This window comes from Rhinopithecus roxellana, chromosome 20, assembly GCF_007565055.1.
Source record: "Rhinopithecus roxellana isolate Shanxi Qingling chromosome 20, ASM756505v1, whole genome shotgun sequence".
Taxonomy (NCBI): Eukaryota; Metazoa; Chordata; class Mammalia; order Primates; family Cercopithecidae; genus Rhinopithecus; species Rhinopithecus roxellana.
Window position 1 is genome coordinate 18,741,968 of NC_044568.1, and position 18,797 is coordinate 18,760,764.

General features: G+C 48.7%; 1 protein-coding gene across 5 annotated transcripts in view; it reads right to left on the minus strand.

Moving 5' to 3' along the window:
• The window catches only part of ANKRD11 (ankyrin repeat domain 11), a 223,393-nt gene extending 205,017 nt beyond the window's left edge, over positions 1–18,376 (minus strand). For 3 of the 5 annotated variants that reach the window (XM_030925279.1, XM_030925280.1, XM_030925278.1), the window contains exon 1: positions 18,048–18,375. The gene's annotated coding sequence lies outside the window, so the exon portion shown is untranslated. Of the gene's footprint in view, positions 1–18,047 lie in introns of all 5 variants that reach the window. The other 2 variants (XM_030925283.1, XM_030925282.1) reach the window with 1 other exon arrangement.
• Positions 18,377–18,797: the final 421 nt, after the last annotated feature.

Sequence of the window (18,797 nt, forward strand, 5' to 3'; positions counted from 1 at the left end):
TAAGAGTCAAGAGGAGACCTCAGGGGACAGTCAACAAGAACACAAAGACTTCCGTCCCACAATCAGAAAGAGAGAACTTCTGTCACAACCTGAAAGAGCCCAAAAGCACACCATTCCCCATCTGACCCTCTGAGGAGATCAAAGTCCCACCCAACACCAAGGCTGCAACCTGACGAAACGCTAAGCAGAGGATCCCACTAAGCTGTGCACAGACTTCCAACCCACAGAAACCGTGAGATCATGAATGCATCATGTGTCGATTTGTTACACAGCAGTAGCAAAGAAACACACTGGCCTGGCATGGTGACTCATGCCTATCATCTCATGCCTATGGGAGGCCAAGGTGGAAGGCATGACTGAGCCCAGGAGCTTGCGACCAGCCTGGGCAACATGGTGAGTCCCTGTCTCTACCTTATTTAAAAAAAAAAAAATTTTTTTTAAGGCCAGAAATACAGCCCCACACATCATCCCATTTGAAAGAAAAACTTTCGTCCATGCTACTTCCTTCCACGCACAAATAATGACTGGTTGCCAGAAAGGCAGCACAGGTCACTCTTCAGAATGCCAAACACTCTTTCCAACCTCCCACCAACACACATGATGCCAACCTCACTGAGACCAAGGCAGCCTCCCAAGCCAGAGTAGGCTCGGAGAGACTCCCGAGACCAAGTTCCTTATAACTGACCTCACAGCTTCAATTACTTAATACTCAATTACTATATTCCAAGTTTTTTACAATTAACAAAATGCTGCTTTCAAGGTTAACATATGCTACCAACGTCAATCCTCAGAATACTGCATAACAACCCAAAACTTACGGATGTATAATCCAAATAAAAAAGAAAATGTAAGTTAAACCTTCAAACGCAAATTTGTGCTGATGATCTAGCACGGAAGGTCCGGCCTTGCCTGGCCAGGAGCTGTCTCCTTTCTTCCCCAGCAGTGTGCAGGGCCATCCCTGCCCTCTCCTCACCCCTGCCCTCTCCTCACCCCTGCTGGTGTAGTGAGATGAGGACCTCAAGTAAGGGAGCAGCAGCCGGGACTTCCACAATTCAGGGCAATTTCTGGCGTTTGTTGTTCAGTCAGCAATTTTCCAACAGACCCTCCTGACTATGACAGGCAGAGAAAGGCTGGAGAGCTCTTGGATCGCCAGTGGGTTGGAGAGATGGACTAGCTCACAGGTAGGAAAAAAGGCGATGACCACTCCACTGGAGAACAAAGCCCACAGCATTTAAGCTGGAGGGACAAGAAAATCCAATCATGATGGCGATGCAGCTCCTGAGGCTCCATGGCCAAGCTGGGATATGAAAGATGACAATTCCATGCCCCTCCCTCATCACCAGGCGGCTGCTGCCTCCCAGAGAGCTCCCTCATAAAAGCCCCGTAACCCACCACACTGCACTGTTTCTATAGCAACCAGAAAGAAAATATAAAGCAACCAGTTTTACATGAAAATTATTCTCTATTAAAATGAAATACTGCAGTCAGGAAAAGAATTTTGATAAAGAACTAGGTAGAAGACATCAGTAACATTAATGCTAATTATTTATTCACTACCCACACAAAAGATAATTTTTCCTAAAATTTTAAAATAATCTTTTATCGTTCACACTGGAAGTCTGAAGACAGTAGCTACAGCAAGTCAACAACAAACAAAACAATTAGAATCAAAATTCTGATCTTTGCTATAGTATCTCCATGAAACACGAAATGCCCTCCCAAGTTTAAAGAGCGATAAAGAACACGAAAACAACTGACCCAGGCCAGGCGCGATGGTTCACACCTGTAATTCCAGCACTTTGGGAAGCCGAGGCAGGTGGATCAATTGAGGTCAGGAGTCCAAGATGAGCCTGGCCAACATGGTGAAACCCTGTCTGTACTAAAAAAACTTAAAAATTAGCCAGGCGTGGTGGTGGGCACCTGTAGTCCCAGCTACTCAGGAGGCTGAGGCAGGAGAACTGCTTGAAACTGGGAGGCGGAGGTTGCAGGGAGCTGAGATCGCGCCACTGCACTCCAGCCTGAGCGACAGAGTGAAACGCTGTTTCAAAAGAAAAACAACTGAGCCAAACAATAGGAAAAACACAGAAAATATGCAAATTATGAGAACAAAAATTTTAGCCAATGCCTTCTCACATCAAATTACCAAAACTACAAACCCAATTTCAGGTACAGCAGCCCATTCTCAAAAGACGAAATCAGGCCCAGCGTGGTGGCTCACGCCTGTAATCCCAGCACTTTGGGAGGTTGAGGTGGGCGGATCACGAGGTCAGGAGATCAAGACCATCCTGGCTAACATGGTAAAACCTTCCGTCTCTACTAAAAATACAAAAATAAAATTAGCCGGGCTCGGGAAGCTAAGGCAGGAGAATGGCGTGAACCCGAGAGGCGGAGGTTGCAGTGAGCCGAGATTGTACCACTGCACTCCAGCCTGGGCGACAGAGCGAGACTCTGCCTCAAAAAAAAATGAAATCAAATTCAAAAGAACCTATCTTTGACATCCCTAAAGCCACCTGTGACTTGTCACAGGCTTAATAACCCACCACAGTTAGGATGGTCATATGTCCTCTGAAGTCACAGAATCAGAACTCTTAACTAGAAGAACGTTAACGTGTCCTATGACCCTCAGGTTCTTGGGTTGTTCGTAGAACAGCAAAGTAAACTACCTGTTTTGTAACGGTATCATTTACATGTCAACATGAGGAATAAATACAAACCACAACCCAGCCAAACCAGGAGAGGTACCTGGACCGGGACAGGCAGACCCAATGCCTACGCTTGCTTCTAACCAGCCTGGGCAGGTGGGCAGGTTACAACACACTCCTGACTCAGCCAGGTGGGGCTCTGCAGCCTGGCAGTTACAGACGCTGAGACCTCAAGCCGCAGGGACTAGACTGCCAAAAAAGACTTCTCCTCCGTGGTCTTACAATCAACTATTTGGAAACATACCCTAGAGGTACACTACACTTTCAGCAAAGAGACGGGGACCCACCGCCCACCTGAAACCACCTCACCCTCCCCTCACCACACTCTGAATCTGATTCTGGCTCTCTCTGAGCCACGATGAGAGCTGGGGTGGAGAGGTGTGGAAAAGACACAGTCCTGACTTCAGAGTCCCTCTGGGCAGACTCATCGCACAGTACCACATAAGACACAACACACGTTTATACACGAGCACAGACTGGAACACATGACGTGGTAACCATCTAGAATACGAGGAGCTCGTGAACCTCAGAGATGACAGGGAAAGTGAGTGGAAGACTACAGCATGAGCATCTATTAATAAAAGCAGACAGAGCAAGAAACACGGAGAAAAAGGTTCTCCTTTGGTCTTGTCTTTGTCTAGTATTTATCATATGAGAGAATTAGCTACTTAAATTTGTATCTCAGAAAACAGACACAATACAAGTATAGTACAAAAGTGGCACCTTTAAGTCATTTCTCCTTCTTTTTTTTTTCTTTCAGAGACAGAGTCTCGCTCTGTCACCCAGGCTGGAGTAGAGTGGCGCCATCTTGGCTCACTGAAACCTCCACCTCCCATGTTCAATCGTTTCTCCTGCCTCAGCCTCCTGAGTAGCTGGGATGAAAGGCATGGGCCATCGCACCTAATTTTTTTTTCTTTCCGAGATGGAGTCTCACTCTGTCACCCAGTCTGGAACGTAGTGGCGCGATCTTGGCTCACTGCAACCTCCGCCTCCTGGGTTCAACCAATTCTCCTGCCTCAGCCTCCTGAGTAGTTGAGATTACAGCACCCGCCACCACGCCCAACTAATTTTTTGTATTTTTAGAAGAGCCGGAGTTTCACCATGTGGCCCAGGCTAGTCTCGAACTCCTGACCTCAGGTGATCCGCCCGCCTCAGCCTCCCAAAGTGCTGGGATTACAGGCGTGAGCCACTGCACCCAGCAGTATTTAACATTTTAATAACAAAAATACTCGAGAGGCCAGGTACAGTGGCTCCCGCCTATAATCCCAGCACTTGGGGAGGCCGAGGCGGGTGGATTACCTGAGGTCAGGAGTTCGAGACCAGCCTGGCCAACATGGTTAAACCCCATCTCTACCAAAAATACAAAAATCAGCCAGGTATGGTGCTGGGCACCTGTAATCCCAGCTACTAGGGAGGCTAAGGCAGGAGAACTGCTTGAATGCAGGAGGCGGAGGCTACAGTGAGCCAAGATCACACCACTGCACTCCAGCCTGGGGACAGAGCAAGACTTCATCCGAAAAAAATAATAAAAAATAAAAAAATCAAACCTAATATTTGTTTCTTGGTATGGATTCTTTCTATCCCAATTTATTGTGGCTTCAAAAGCAGCTCAAAAAATGAAAAAAGAAAAAGAAAACAATGGCGTAATGAGAGGAGCGCCTAATAAACTGAAATCTTATTTCACTTTCAGGAGCAGTTCCCACCACTGTTGTCAGGGCACAGCGACAGTGGCCCGGCCGCCTCGCCAGCAGCACACACAGGCCTCTGGGGCCAGCACGGCAACACTCCCAGTGCCTCCAATGACCCACTCTTCACATCCAGGGGCCAGGAAACAGAAAGGCACGTAGGACTATCACCCCAACGAAAAAGAAGGAAAGCCAAATTGGGGTTGGTTTTTTTGTTTTTGTTTTTGCAATGTCCTTCAAATCTATGTAAGACATCCTCTTCTACACAACTCATAGGAAAAAAAGATCCCTCTGAGGTTAAACAACCCGACGCCTCCATACCACAACTGAACCTTCTCCCACAGCCTGCCTGGTAACTCATTACGTTCCAAAGAGAACGGGTCTCAGGGTCTCAAGGACCCACTGCCCCCAAAAACGCAACCTGGACGTCCTGCTGACATAAGCAACTGAGCAGCCTACGAACGTGTCCCTTTCATTCCTGCTGCCCCCAACAGTCACCCCCAGTGTGAAGCTGCCTGTGGAGGCCATGTCCTCTCCTCCAGCAGCTGGCTGTGGGCAGTTCTCCAGCACAATCATCACCTGTACCACTGAAGCGGGCAGCAGCTTCTGCCCGTGATATTTCTCATTAGGAGTTTCCACAACTCTTGAGGCTTAATGCAAATTCCTTATTCCCATGACTAACATCAAAGAACCACACCACAAAAGACTGAAACTGGGATTATTCCTAAATTCCTCAAGGACGAGGTAATCTGGAGGTTAAACATGCCTGAACTGAGCTGTCCTCACTTGGGCCCTCCAGACCTTTCGCTTGTTGGGTGCGTAAATAATGACCCAACGTTTTTTCTTTTCTGAGATGGTCTCACTCTGTCACCGGGGCTAGAGTGCAGTGGCATGATTTCAGCTCACTGCAACCTCAACCTTCGGGCATCAAGACCCACAACAGTGGTACCTGTGTGAGTAGTGGGTCCTCCTGTCCCATCAGCAGCAAGTCATGCCACCACCCACCCCACAACCCAACCCAGTCCCCGAAGATTCAGGTGACAGTTAACTGACTTCAAGAGAGTGCAGCATCACATTAATTACGGCCAGACGCAGTAGGGAGACTCCGACAAAAACAAAAACAAAAACAAAAACAAAAAACACTAATTATACAAGGAAAGTTTGCCTCCTAGATAAAACACGTGACCTGATATAAAAAATATCTAGGCCTGGCACGGTGGCTCACACCTGCAATCCCAGCACTTTGGGAGGCCGAGGCAGGCAGATAATCTGAGGTTGGGAGTTCGAGACCAGCCTGGCCAACACAGAGAAACCCCATCTCTACTAAAAACACAAAAAAATTAGCTGGGTGTGGTGGCGCATGCCTATAATCCCAGGTACTTGGGAGGCTGAGGCAGAAGAATCACTTGAACCCGGGAGGCGGAGGTTGCAGTGAGCTGAGATCACGCCACTGCACTCCAGCCTGGGCAACGAGAACAAAACTCTGCCTCAAAAAAAAAAAATTAAATTTAAAAAAGGCCAGGCACAGTGGCTCCCATCTGTAATCCCAGCACTTTGGGAGGACAAGGGGGTAGATCACCAGGTCAGGAGATTGAGATCATCCTGGCTAAGCCAGTGAAATCCCGTCTCTACTAAAAATACAAAAAATTAGCAGGCTGTGGTGGCGGGCACCTGTAGTCCCAGCTCCTCGGGAGGCTGAGGCAGGAGAATGGCATGAACCTAGGAGGCAGAGCTTGCAGTGAGCCGAGATCACGCCACTGCACTCCAGCCTGAGTGACAGAGCAAGAATCCGTCTCAAAAAAAAAAAAAATTATCCGGGCATGGTGCCAGACACCTGTAGTCCCAGTTACTCAGGAGGCTGAGGCAGGAGAATGACTTTAACCCAGGAGGCGGAGGTTGCAGTGACCCGAGATCGCACCACTGCACTCCAGCGTGGGTGACAGAGCGAGACTCCGCCTCAAAAAAAAAAAAAAAAAAAAAAAGTAAGGTGGCAGGCCAGGCTTACGCCTGTAATCCCAGCACTTTGGGAGGCCGAGGTGGGCAGATCACCAGCCTGCCCAACATGGCAAAACCATGTCTCTATTAAAAATACAAAAAATTAGCCGGGCGTGGTGGCGCACTCCTCTAATTCCAGCTACTCCGGAGGCTGAGGTAGGAGAATTCTTGAACCCAGGAGGCAGAGGTTGCAGGGAGCCGAGATTGTGTCATTGCACTCCAGCCTGGGAAACAGAGCAAGACTCCATTCCAAAAAAAAAAAGGAAAAGGAAAAAAAAAGGAAGGAGAAGCCAAGCTGTGCTGTCTGATCTCAGGCCCTGAGAGCTATTTTGTGCCCACTGGCACAGTAGTCAGTGCACTAGTGAAACCCCAGAGTGAAGGTCACCCAGGCCCTTATAGATCTCGATGGCAAATCCAGTGCAGTCTAACAATCAAGAAGGAAACTGTGATTGTCTACAATCTTGACACTGCATTGTGGCAGTGTCAAATTGTAAAACAATCTCCCTCAAGGTAACCCCTGAAAAAAGTAAAATGTTGGCTGGGCACGGTGGCTCATGTATGTAATCCCAGCACTTTGGGAGGCCGAGGTGAATGGATCACGAGGTCAGGAGTTCAAGATCAGCCTGGCCAACACGGTGAAACCCTGTCTATACTAAAAATACAAAATTGGCCGGGCGCGGTGGCTCAAGCCTGTAATCCCAGCACTTTGGGAGGCCGAGGCGGGCGGATCACGAGGTCAGGAGATCGAGACCATCCTGGCTAACACGGTGAAACCCCGTCTCTACTAAAAAATACAAAAAAACTAGCTGGGTGAGGTGGCGGCGCCTGTGGTCCCAGCTACTCGGGAGGCTGAGGCAGGGGAATGGCGTGAACCCGGGAGGCGGAGCTTGCAGCGAGCTGAGATCCGGTCACTGCACCCCAGCCTGAGCGACAGAGCAAGACTCTGTCTCAAAAAAAAAAAAAAAACACACACACACACACACAAAATTAGCCGGGCGTGGTGGCGGGCGCCCATAATCTTGACGACTCGAGAGGCTGAGGCAAAAGAATCGCTTGAACCCCAGGGGGCGGAGCTTGCAGTGGACTGAGATCGTGACACTGCGCTCCAGCCTGGGCGGCAGAGACAGACTCCATCTTAAAAAAAAAAAAGTAAAACGTTCTCATGTGAGGGAAGGGCTGGTTAAGAAAAGGACTCAGCCAGACTCTAGACTCTGGAGGACTTATGTAAAAATAAGCACAAAGAAAGAAAGTGTGCCACACAGGGCCTCCCCTACCCGGAAGCAACTCCCTTTAAGAGCCCTGGACCTGAGTACACTGCAGGGCAATGAGGCGTGTCCAGAACACCGACTTCTGCTCCCCATTCATCTCTGCATCTGCAATTACGCTGAAATGTAATTTAGGGTGCTGACAGAAACACTGCGGCCGGAGACAGCCACCCAACAAACCAAAGGGCCCAGTGCTGCTGCCCCGCACACAGACCACAGAGGCTCATATCCAGAGGGAGGATGCATATTACTCACTTGAGGCAACTCTCCAACATTCACATTAGCTCATAAGCCTGGCACAGGTTTAACACATTAAATGTTTCTTGCACAAAATATTAAGTAGCAGCCGGGCGCGGTGGCTCACGCCTGTAATCCCAGCACTTTGATAGGCCGAGGCGGGAGGATCACAAGGTCAGGAGATGGAGACCATTCTAGCTAACACAGTGAAACCCCGCCCCTACTAAAAATACAAAAAATTAGCCGAGCGTGGTGGTGGGCGCCTGTAGTCCCAGCTACTTGGGAGGCTGAGGCAGGAGAACCGAGTGAACCCGGGATGCAGAGGTTGCAATGAGCCGAGATCAAGTCACAGCACTCCAGCCTGGGCGACAGAGGCAAGACTCCATCTCAAAAAAAAAAAAAAATCTAACTTTTAAGATTTCCAAACAAATGTAAAATAGGTATCTATCAATATGTGCGTAGCAGTAGAAGATATAAAACAAGTCTAAGATGAGCCTAACTGTGTATTTGCGCAAACAGAATCCCTCTTCTTCTTTCTATGCTGCTTCTAGCAGCAAGCTTCAACCTCCAAAATCTCTACTCCCCTTCTATGTGAACCCAAAACTACTATCTTGGTCCACACTTTACACTGTCCTGACAAAATATCTGAGGGCAAATACCAGAGCTGCTGAGCTGAGCAGAGCCAGCAGGTACCCATCTAACACAAGGCTCTGCCCCTCAAGACTTCCCCAAATAGCCATTTCCTTTCCTCAACTGAGATGCCCACTTCTCCCTCCAGAATGTGGGCAAATGACACCAGCGACATCCACATCTGTCAAATGTCCCCAGGGCAGAGAATGGAGTATGACATACACTAGGCACAAAGTAAACAGCACCCAGCTTCTGCTCCACCGCCCCATTCCCCATTCCTGCTTTCTTTTCTGTCTCCTTTGCTCTATCCTTTCACGAAGCCACTCTCCTAACTAATGTTTGCCCCATTCCCTCCACTGGGAATCAATTCGTCTTCTCTTTTTCCAAGTCTTTTTCATGAATACCTGCTAACAAACACCATTAAGTCTTCACAATTTGCCTACACAGTCTGCTTTCCGAGTCCCCTCCCTGTTTCCAGTTTCTCCAGGTTCTCTTGTAAGGATCTTCTTAAGGCTGCACATGATGTCTTGTGCCTGTAATCCCAGCACTTTGGGAGGCTAAGACAGGAGGACAACTCGAGGCCAGGAGTTCAAGATCAGCCTAAGTAACACAGTGAAACTCCATTTCCACAAAGAAATTTTAAAATTAGCCTGGTGCAGTGGCGCATGCCTGTAGTTCTAGCCACTCACGAAGCTGAGGCAGGAGGATCACTTGAGCCCAGGAGCTAGCTCAAGGCTGCAGTGAGCTATGGTCACGCCACCGTATCCACCCTGAGTGACACAGCAAAACCTTATCTCAAAAAAAGAACAGTTCAGGCACCACGGTGCTGCAAAGTCAGTGCTTTCATCTAGCCCATCTACCACCTGCCAACTCTGACACATCATCTTCCGCCTCAAAAAAAGTCAGCAGACAAAATGCAGGTCTATTGCAAACTCTATACAATCCAACTCTAGTCATGCTTCCAGTTTCATCTGCTACCATCTTCTTTGACGGGCTTCATGTTCAGACAGGTTTGGCTGACATTCTCACATTACATGCGGCCTTCCCAGCCTTTGTCCACAGCCTTCCCACAGTCTAAGATGCCCTTACTCTGATTTCTGCAGTTACATTCCATTGATTCTTTTTTTAAAACAGAAACATAACTTACAGTTTAAAAAAAAAATAGCTTTTCTTCCGTTAAATCTCCCAGGTCACAGAGCCTTTCTCTCCTCCGATCTATCACCTCTCTTTTCATAAGAACCAATACTTAATGCAAGCTTTAGTCAACTGAATGCATCTTTCTCCCAGATCTTAGAGTAGGAGGCCACAGCATTGCACACAGTGAACAACCAATGAACATCTGTGGAGGAAATCAGTGAAACGTCAGAAAAAGCAGAGTTTGTCTAGTTTTAGAAGTCCCTTCCATAAAACATGGCGCTCCTTCCGGCTAAATGAAGACACAGAGCTGTTCTCCCACCGTACAGCGCACTGCACCCCACCTGGAAAAGCAGTCAGGTGAGCCACAAGTCAGCCACACAGTGCTTTGCAAACATGCCAAATGTGCGAATGGTCAGAAAGACATTAAAAAAAAAAAAAAAAAAAAAAAAAAAAACACAGACTGCCCTCACGAAAACTGCCAAGGTCATGAAAAATAGGGAAACACTGAGAAACGGTTACAGACGAGATTAAGGAGACATGATAACTAAATGCAGTGTGGGATCCTGGATGGCATCTGGGGACAGCAAGAGAACATTATTGGAAAAACCTCCAGCTTGCTCATCCCTGGAACCTGTGAATGCCTTAGGTTACATGGACAAGGGAATTAAGGTTACTAATCTGCAGAGAGGGAGAGGACCCTGCAGTGTTCGGGTGGGCCCAATGTAAACACGAGGATCCAAAAGTGGAAGAGGGGCCAGGCACAGCAGCTCCAACACTGTGGGGGGCTGAGGCGGGAGGACTGATTGAGCCCAGGAGGTCGAGGCTGCAGTGAGCCTTGATTGTGCTACTGCACTCCAGCCTGGGCAACAGAGCTGAGACTCTCTCTCCAAAAAAGCGGGGGGCGGGGGGGCAGCTGAGGAGCCAGAGAGATGCCACGAAGCTGGCTTTGAAGACTGAGGAAAGCACTGCAGGCCACATGCCAAATGCAGGCAGCCTCTGGAACACGGAAAAGCCAAGAACACAGATTCCCCGCTGGAGCCTCCAGAAGGAACCAGCCCTACCTACCTAGATTTTAGCCCAGGCAGATCACGTTAGGTTTCTAACCAACAGAACTATAAAACAATAAATCTAAGGGTACGGTGGTTAGTTACAGCAGCGCTAGAAAAGCAACCCAGGCAGCACTGACACAAGTCCCGGCACTTCTCCAACGTCTGAGAGCTGTTGTCCTTCTTCCTCACCCTCCATCTGCCTTCGCTCACCCCCTGAAACAACGTATTTACGGGCTTAGAAGAAAGCTATTAAGGAAAAGGTACAGGTTAAGTTCTAAGACAGATTTTCTCAACTCTCTAAAACTTCACTGTACCATTAACTTCTACTAAATGTTCTTTTTGACAAGAGTCAGCTTCAACGTCATCTTCTTTTAAAGGCCAGTCATCCAGTGAGAACCCAAGTTTAGCAGAATCAGATCTAATCACTTTGCCAAAGAAAAATAAAGTCTGAATGTAAATCTCATTAAGGTTACATATGCTTAACATTACCTAAACTGTAAGTGCAAGTGCACACCACTGTTCTGAGTTTCCTACTAAAAGATACCGGATATAATTCAAAGACACCTGTCATGTGTCAGGGGAAAAATTCCTATGAGAAAATGTTCTGGCCGGGCGCAGCGGCTCACGCCTGTAATCCCAGCACTTTGGGAGGCCGAGGCAGCTGGATCACCTGAGGTTGGGCGTTCGAGACCAGCCTGACCAACCATGGAGAAACCCCGTCTCTACTAAAGATACAAAATTAGCCGGGAGTGATGGCTTATGCCTGTAATCCCAGCTACTCAGGAGGCTGAGGCAGGAGAATCACCTGAACCCAGGAGGCGGAGGTTGCGGTGAGACGAGATCACGCCTGGGTAACAAGAGGGAAACTCCGTCTCAAAAAAAAAGAAAAGAAAATGTTTTGAGTGTTAGCATATTTAATATATTAAGCTCTAAAGAACTTCAAATTTCAGATAGACTATTCTCAAAATAACAAAAATATCTATGTATGTAATTTAAATAAATTAGGAGCCAAACATACAATTCTAGAGAAGAAAAAATGCACAAAGTCTAAAAATTCCTTGAAATCCGAATCAACTGTGGGGTGGTGGAATACTAACACGGCAAGTTCTTAAGGCGCTCTTTGGCCTCCTGAAAGCTGGATTTCTTCTTTGTCACCATCGGAAAAGGCAAAGGTTATTTATGCTCTGCACACCCTTTAATCAGCCAGACATCTTAGACAAAATCATTTTTAAAAACTTAATTCTTCCAAGAGTGGTGCTCTGGGGTTTTTTTGGTTTTCTACTTTTATTTCCTGTTTTGCAAGATGTAAAACCACATCTAGAAACATGGTGGATACTAACAAAGCTTGATTTCTTAAGAGAAAAATAAGGTCCTTCACTGCTTCTTACCTTCTCTATTTTAGATGCGTTTAAACAGTATAGCCAGAATGATTTCAACTTTACATCATCATCCAGAATTAAATCAAAGTCTTCTTTGATTGTGCCAGATATAAATGCAGCGGTAAGCTAATCCTAACTCTAGTAAAACCTCAGGAACCAAGCAGCCTACGCAATCTTCCCTTTACTTGGAAATACTGCATTCCTTATCCTAAGACGTTAACATCCTAAGTCTAAAAAGTGCCATTAGGGAGAAGAAGGGCAACTTACTATCAATGCACCACAAAAAGAGGTTTATTTGCTAATTTTACATGAAAAATAACCTCTGATATCAGAAAGTTATTAAGCATTCACAAATAACATTTCAATTTCAGCCATTCTTAAAAGTCACATTTCTTAGAGTTAAGTAACGAGGGGGAAAGTTTTGTGAATGTTACCATGACAGAAGAAATTTTCATATAAGTTACAAAAATGTTTTGTTGAGAAAAACCCAACATTTTCAAATAATGAGCAGGTACACACTGGTTGTTTTACAAATGGAAAAAAGAGCCCCTACAGATTTCCAGTATAATAAATAATTCACTGCACAGATGCGAAGGACAGGCCTGGAAACAGGTCTCACCCTCCACCAGCCACAAGGACGCTGTAACTGAGACAGCAGCACCCAGACACCTGCTTCAACCTTGAACTCCAAGAGAAAGAGAGAAAGCAGGTGTGGGGAAGCCCAGAAGATTGGGTTTTCGGTCAACAGGATTCAGTCCTTTAGGACCCTGAAAAACCTTAGCCATACAAACAGGATAGCTTCCTTTTATTTTCACACCAAAAACCCTCTTAACCCTTTCTTCACAGAGCCAGCTTTAGAACTGTGGGGTTTCTGGCCGGGCGCAGTGCTCACACCTGTAATCCCAGTACTTTGGAAGGTCGAGACAGGTAGATCACCTGAGGTCAGGAGTTCGAGACCAGCCTGACCAATATGGTGAAACCCCGTCTCTACTAAACAACAACAAAAAAAATACAAAAATTAACTGGGTGTGGTGATATGTGCCTGTAGTCTCAGCAACTAGGGAGGCTGAGGCAGGAGAATCGCTTGAATCCAGGAGGCAGAGGTTGAAGTGAGCCAAGATCGCACCACTGCACTCCAGCCTGGGTGACAGAGACTCTGTCTCAAAACAAAACAAAACTAAACCGTGGGGTTTCTTAGACCTAGAATAGTGTCTGAATATTTTCAACCACAACCAACCAGTTCCCCTCCACCAAATACCCTTGCCTCTTACTGTAAACCCAAAAAACTAAAACCAAGTCTCAAGCTCCCAAATATACCCACAGTCTTTAAAAAGCAAACTTTTGCCAATTACCTAACAGTTTCATTTAAAACGAAACTTTGAAAACCTAAACATATGGGAAAATCAATAAGGCACACTTCCATTTCGTTGTATTTCCCTCCAAAGGCATTACTTTTTCTTCATTAAAATGCTAAAACTTTCACATGACTCCACCTGTTCAGTTACAAGTGACCAGAGGGTACTCAAAGCTACAAATGAAACACCGAATTCTCACAAGCAGCAGCAGCAAACGACACTCAGTCCAGACTGATTTCAACCCATCCTTTACAGCAACTGAAACCTTGATGGAAACGATGAGGAAATCCGAATAAAAACTGCTTCTGGCCTTCTACTTTGGCCTAAAAACAGCAGTCCTACTCAAAGTGCTTTCACAGAAATGCACTTTCACAGAAAGCACTTTCTTCCCACAAAGACAACTCTCCCTTTAATTATGTTTATCTCTTTTTCTGTCTCCATTTTGAAAACTGTGTTCCCACCTTTATCTAAGTTATAAAAGCAAACTTGTAATGAAAACAAATGGAGACCGAGCACAGTGGCTCATGCCTGTGATCCCAACACTTTAGGAGGCGGAGGTAAGCCCAGAAGGCTGAGGCCTACGCAACATAGGAAGACCCCGTTTCCACAAAAAGTAAAAATAAACTAGCTGGGCATGGTGGCACATCCTGTGGTCCCAGCTACTCAGGAGTCTGAGGTGGGAGGATTGCTTCAGCCCAGGGAGTCGAGGCTGAAGGGAGCTGTGTTCACGCAACTGGCCGCTGCACTCCAGCCTGAGCAACACAGTGAGATCCTGCCTCAAAAAAAAAAAAGAGGACTTACTAAAGGAAGTGATATTAAACTAAGACACAAAGGCTGAGTGGGAGTCATCTTGGAGTTTGCAGGGGATCTGCATGGGAGGCAGCGAGAGGTATGTCAAGGTCATGCCACAAACTATGGCGCGTGGGCCAGCTGAGGAAGGGAAAGGCCAGTGCAGCCAGAAGGACCGGAAGCTTGGGGCAGGGGTCAAGAATGGGGCATGGAATCAGAGTTAGGCCACAACCACCACTACTATCATAAAAATAACATTTGAGGCCAGGCATGGTGGCTCACACCTCTAATCCAAGCACTTTGGGAGGCCGAGGTGGGTGGATCACTTGAGGTCAGGAGTTTGAAACCAGCATGACCAACACGGTGAAACTCCAGTCTCTACTAAAAATACAAAACAATTAGCCATGCGTGGTGGGAGGCACCTGTAATCCCAGCTACTTGGGAGGTTGAGGCAAAAGAATTGCTTAAACCCAGGAGGTGGAGGTTGCAGTTAGCCAAGATGATGCCACTGCACTCCAGCCCGGGCGACGGGCGACAAAGCAAGACTCCATCTCAAAAAAAAAAAAAAAAAAAAAAAAAAATTTCAAATTAAGAGAACACATATTGAAAATATTTCAAGATTTCAAGACAATAACTTTTAATTCTTTGAATTCATTCCATTTTGCTATAAAGTTTATCAAACGAGCCACACTGAATTCCCACAGAGCACTGACTACACAGCAGTCATAAACTGACACAGCATGCCGTCAGACAAGGAATGCACCACCATTTTCACCTCTTAACTACAAATACCTTGCTATTAAGAGACACTCATCCATTACACTTACCATTTGAGGATGAAGGGTAATGGACACATCAAAACACTTATTTTGGCAACAAAATGCAGATGATTTTCTGAACCAGCATTTACTGATACTCTCTAATTACGTTATTTAATTGATGATGGGCTCACTGCCCATATGCAAAATAAGTCTCCTCTTATATTTCATGAAGTATAACCTTTCTATGTCATATCTACTTTAAAAGGCACAAAAAGAGGCTAGGCACGGTGGCTCACGGCTGTAATCACAGCACTTTGGAAGGCCAAGACAGATGGATCACAAGGTCAGGAGTTCAAGACCAGCCTGGCCAACATGGTGAAACCCCGTCTCTACTAAAAATACAAAAATTAGCCAGGCGTGGCAGTGGGCTCCTGTAATCCCAGCTACTCAGGAGGCTGAGGCAGAGAACTGCTTGAACCCGGGAGGCAGAGGTTGCAATGAGCCAAGATAGCGCCACCGCACTCCAGCATGGGCAACAGAGCGAAACTCCAAAAAAAATAAAATACAATAAAATAAAAAGGGGCACAAAAACTTCTTGGAAAAATATTCTCCAATACAAACAGCATAGTTTCATTAACTCTATTTATAGGGACTTCTACTTGTCATGGTATCAACACTGTAATTACAGCTAACATGGCGGCCACTTAGCAGCAGCAGCCCATCTGGGTGGGTGTGATGAAAGGCATTGCTGTTATGGGGTGACCAGCATGGCCAGTCGAGAGAAAAGCGTCTGACAGTGGCAGTGCAAGTTAGAAGGCTGACAAAAATTAGAGCTGCAAAAGAGGAATTCAGGTTTTAAAGGTGACACCTTTAAAAACGAACTTCTGGTCAATTGTGTTATGTATATTTTACCACAGTAAAAATAAAACAGAAAAAAAAAACTGCTGAAAGTTTCAAGTTTAGGTCAAATTTAGCAATATCTTGTAGGAAACTTTTCAACAAACTTAAGAGGCATCACAAAGAACAGAGAAAACGTCATAGCAACTTGGTCTTTGTTCCCTCCCATCCCATTCCATTCAGATGGCCAGCCTATCAAATGAGATCCTGCTCTTCGGGGAGAAACTACAGAAAGAGGAGAACAACAGCTGAACGGAGGGTGGGGGAGGCCACGCCAAATATACGAGGTCACAATGAAGGCTGAGCAAGATATCCGCCCCCCACCTTTTTTTTTCTAGTTTAACTACTGTTGCAGAGTAAAATCAGAGGACTTCTGTAATCATTCCCTAACAGAACTCGAAGTCTTCCAGGGCAGCCAATACTCACTAAGAGAAATCAAGGTCTCAGAAAAACCAAAAAAACAGTCTCAGGGTCTCTGATTTTGAACTATCCACGTTATGACATAGACTAGGTCTGCACACAACAAAAACAGTAACTGTTTCGATGGCACTTTTTCCACAAGTAATATCATCTTATATGTTTGGCTGAGTAAGTCTCAACATCCCAAAAAGGATCAAAAGATTCTCTAAGTTTGGCAGTTCAACCACTGTGCACACTTTTATTTCTCATTTCAAGCGTTAAGGATATTGCTCAAATGACTGCATAAAACTCTCTCCTCGTATAAGAAAGCCTGAAATCTAATTTCTCTACCAAAAAACCCTGTTCTTGCAAATGGATACAAAACTACTTATAACCTACAAAAACCATGAATCCTAAGCATGTTGCATCTTAACTGTTTAGAAAGAAAACACTTTTAAAGCATAGGGAACTGTGAGACCAGCTTCATCTTCCCAAGCCTCTTCCAAAACTTCTTGGAAGCTGGTATACAAGACTAACCTTCCAAAAACACAACAGAAGCAGAAAATCTTAACGGGGCATCGCGAAAAGAGCAGGCGTCGAGAAACATCAAGACTCCCCACCCCCCAACCTTCCCAAACGACACAAATACAAGAGTTAACAGTACAATCCCTCTTTGAGAGGGGACTGAATCAATGTGGCAGGGCCAACCCTACACACACACACACACACACACACACACACACAAGCACGCGCGCGCGCACACACACATACACCACACACACAGCTACCGCCCTGCCAGGGGATGATGAAATGAGGAACGGAAATTAACATTTCAGGCAACGTCTCACATTGTTCCTTGAGGCCAAGGGCTGCTGCTGCAGCCGCCACCGCCACCGCTTTCCTCCCAGCCACCCCCCTCCACCGGCCCGCCTACCCTCCCCCTAACACCCCCCACACGGCTGCCCGCATTCCTGCCCCTCCTCGGCCTACGCGCGCCTCCTGCAACCCCGACGCCCCCAGGTCCCCAGTTCGCCCGCCCCCTCCGGCTCGGAGCCCGAGAGCCGCCTGCTCTCATTTCAAAACAGCGATAATAATAGGGACGCTGAGAATAACAACTACGAACAGCACCGGGAAGGCGCCCCTCTCGCGGGTCAGAGGTCGGCGCCTCCGCTCCGCAGCACCCGGCGCCCCCTGGCAGCCCCTCCCGGCAGCCTCAGGTCCCCAAGACCTCCAGTCCCGCCTCGGAGCACCCCCGTCCGCCTCTCACCGCCGCCTCGGGCCCCCGAGGCCCGCCCCGGAGCCCCCCGGCCGCCTCTCACGGCCGCTCCGGGCCCCCGACCACCCAGGCCCGCCCCGGAGCCCCCAGTCGGCCCCTCACCGCCGCGGCGGGCCCCCGACCACCCAGGCCCGCCCGGAGCCCCCGTCCGCCCCTCACGGCCGCCTCGGGCCGCCGGACCCCTCTCACGGCCGCCCCGACCTCCCAGGCCCGCCCCGGAGCCACCTATTGGCCCCTCACGGCCACCCCGGGCCCCTGAAGACCCCCAGCCGCCCCGAACCTGGACACGCAGGACTGCCCCGGTACCCATTATTGGCCCCTCAGGACGGCCCCGGGCCCCGAAAGACCCCCGCCCACCCGACTCCGGTCCCAGGCCTGCCCCGAGGCCCGCGGCGCAGCCCCGCCACCGGGGAAGGCCTGCAGGCCGCAAGGCCGCGCAAATGCCCCGTGCCCGCCCCGACCACCGCCCCCAGGCCAGCGGCGCCTCTCACCGGGCTCCGAGGGCTGCGCGACTCCGCGGCGGCTCAGCGGCGGGGCGCGGGCGCTGCCCATGCAGCCCGCGGCCGCGTTTCCCGGGCCGCGCGGCCCGAGCGGGAAGGCGGCGGCGGCGGCGGCGCGGGCTCGGGCCCGGCAGACCTGCGAGGGCCGGCGGGAGGCGAGCCCGCCCCTCGGGCGCGCCCACGGCTAGGGCGAGCGCCGCGGCTCCCGGTGCGGACGCTACTGAAGGGGCGTCTGGCCGCGGGCTCGGCGGCGGCGCCTCCCCGGCTGAGGCCCTCGGTCCATCGCGCACCGTCTCAGGGCGGCCTCTGGCTCCAGGACCCAGCGGCGGCTGCGGCGGGCGCCGGCCGCATGAGACGCTCCCGCCCATTGGCCCGCCGTATCCGCCACCGCCATTGGCCCGCCCCGGCCGGCCGCAGAGGCTGCGCACGTCACAGCATCGGGAGTTAGTGCGCTAATGGAGTGAAAGGGAGAGGCGGGATTGACAGCCTCTGTGGCGGCCCGGAGGCGGGACTAGGAGGACGTCACGGTAACGATTGGGCAGGGTCCTGCGTGAGGGCGCACGCGACACTGGAAGTAGCGAGCAACTGGATTGGCTGCCTCCGTCGCAAAGGAGGGTGGGTCTTGCATTCTCGGGCCTGACGATTGGTCTTTCCAAGTGCCGGAAGCAACAGGGATGTGGTCTGGGAACAAAATCTGGTATTGAACTGCTGCGAGACAAAACGTCCGCCTCCAGAGGCCGG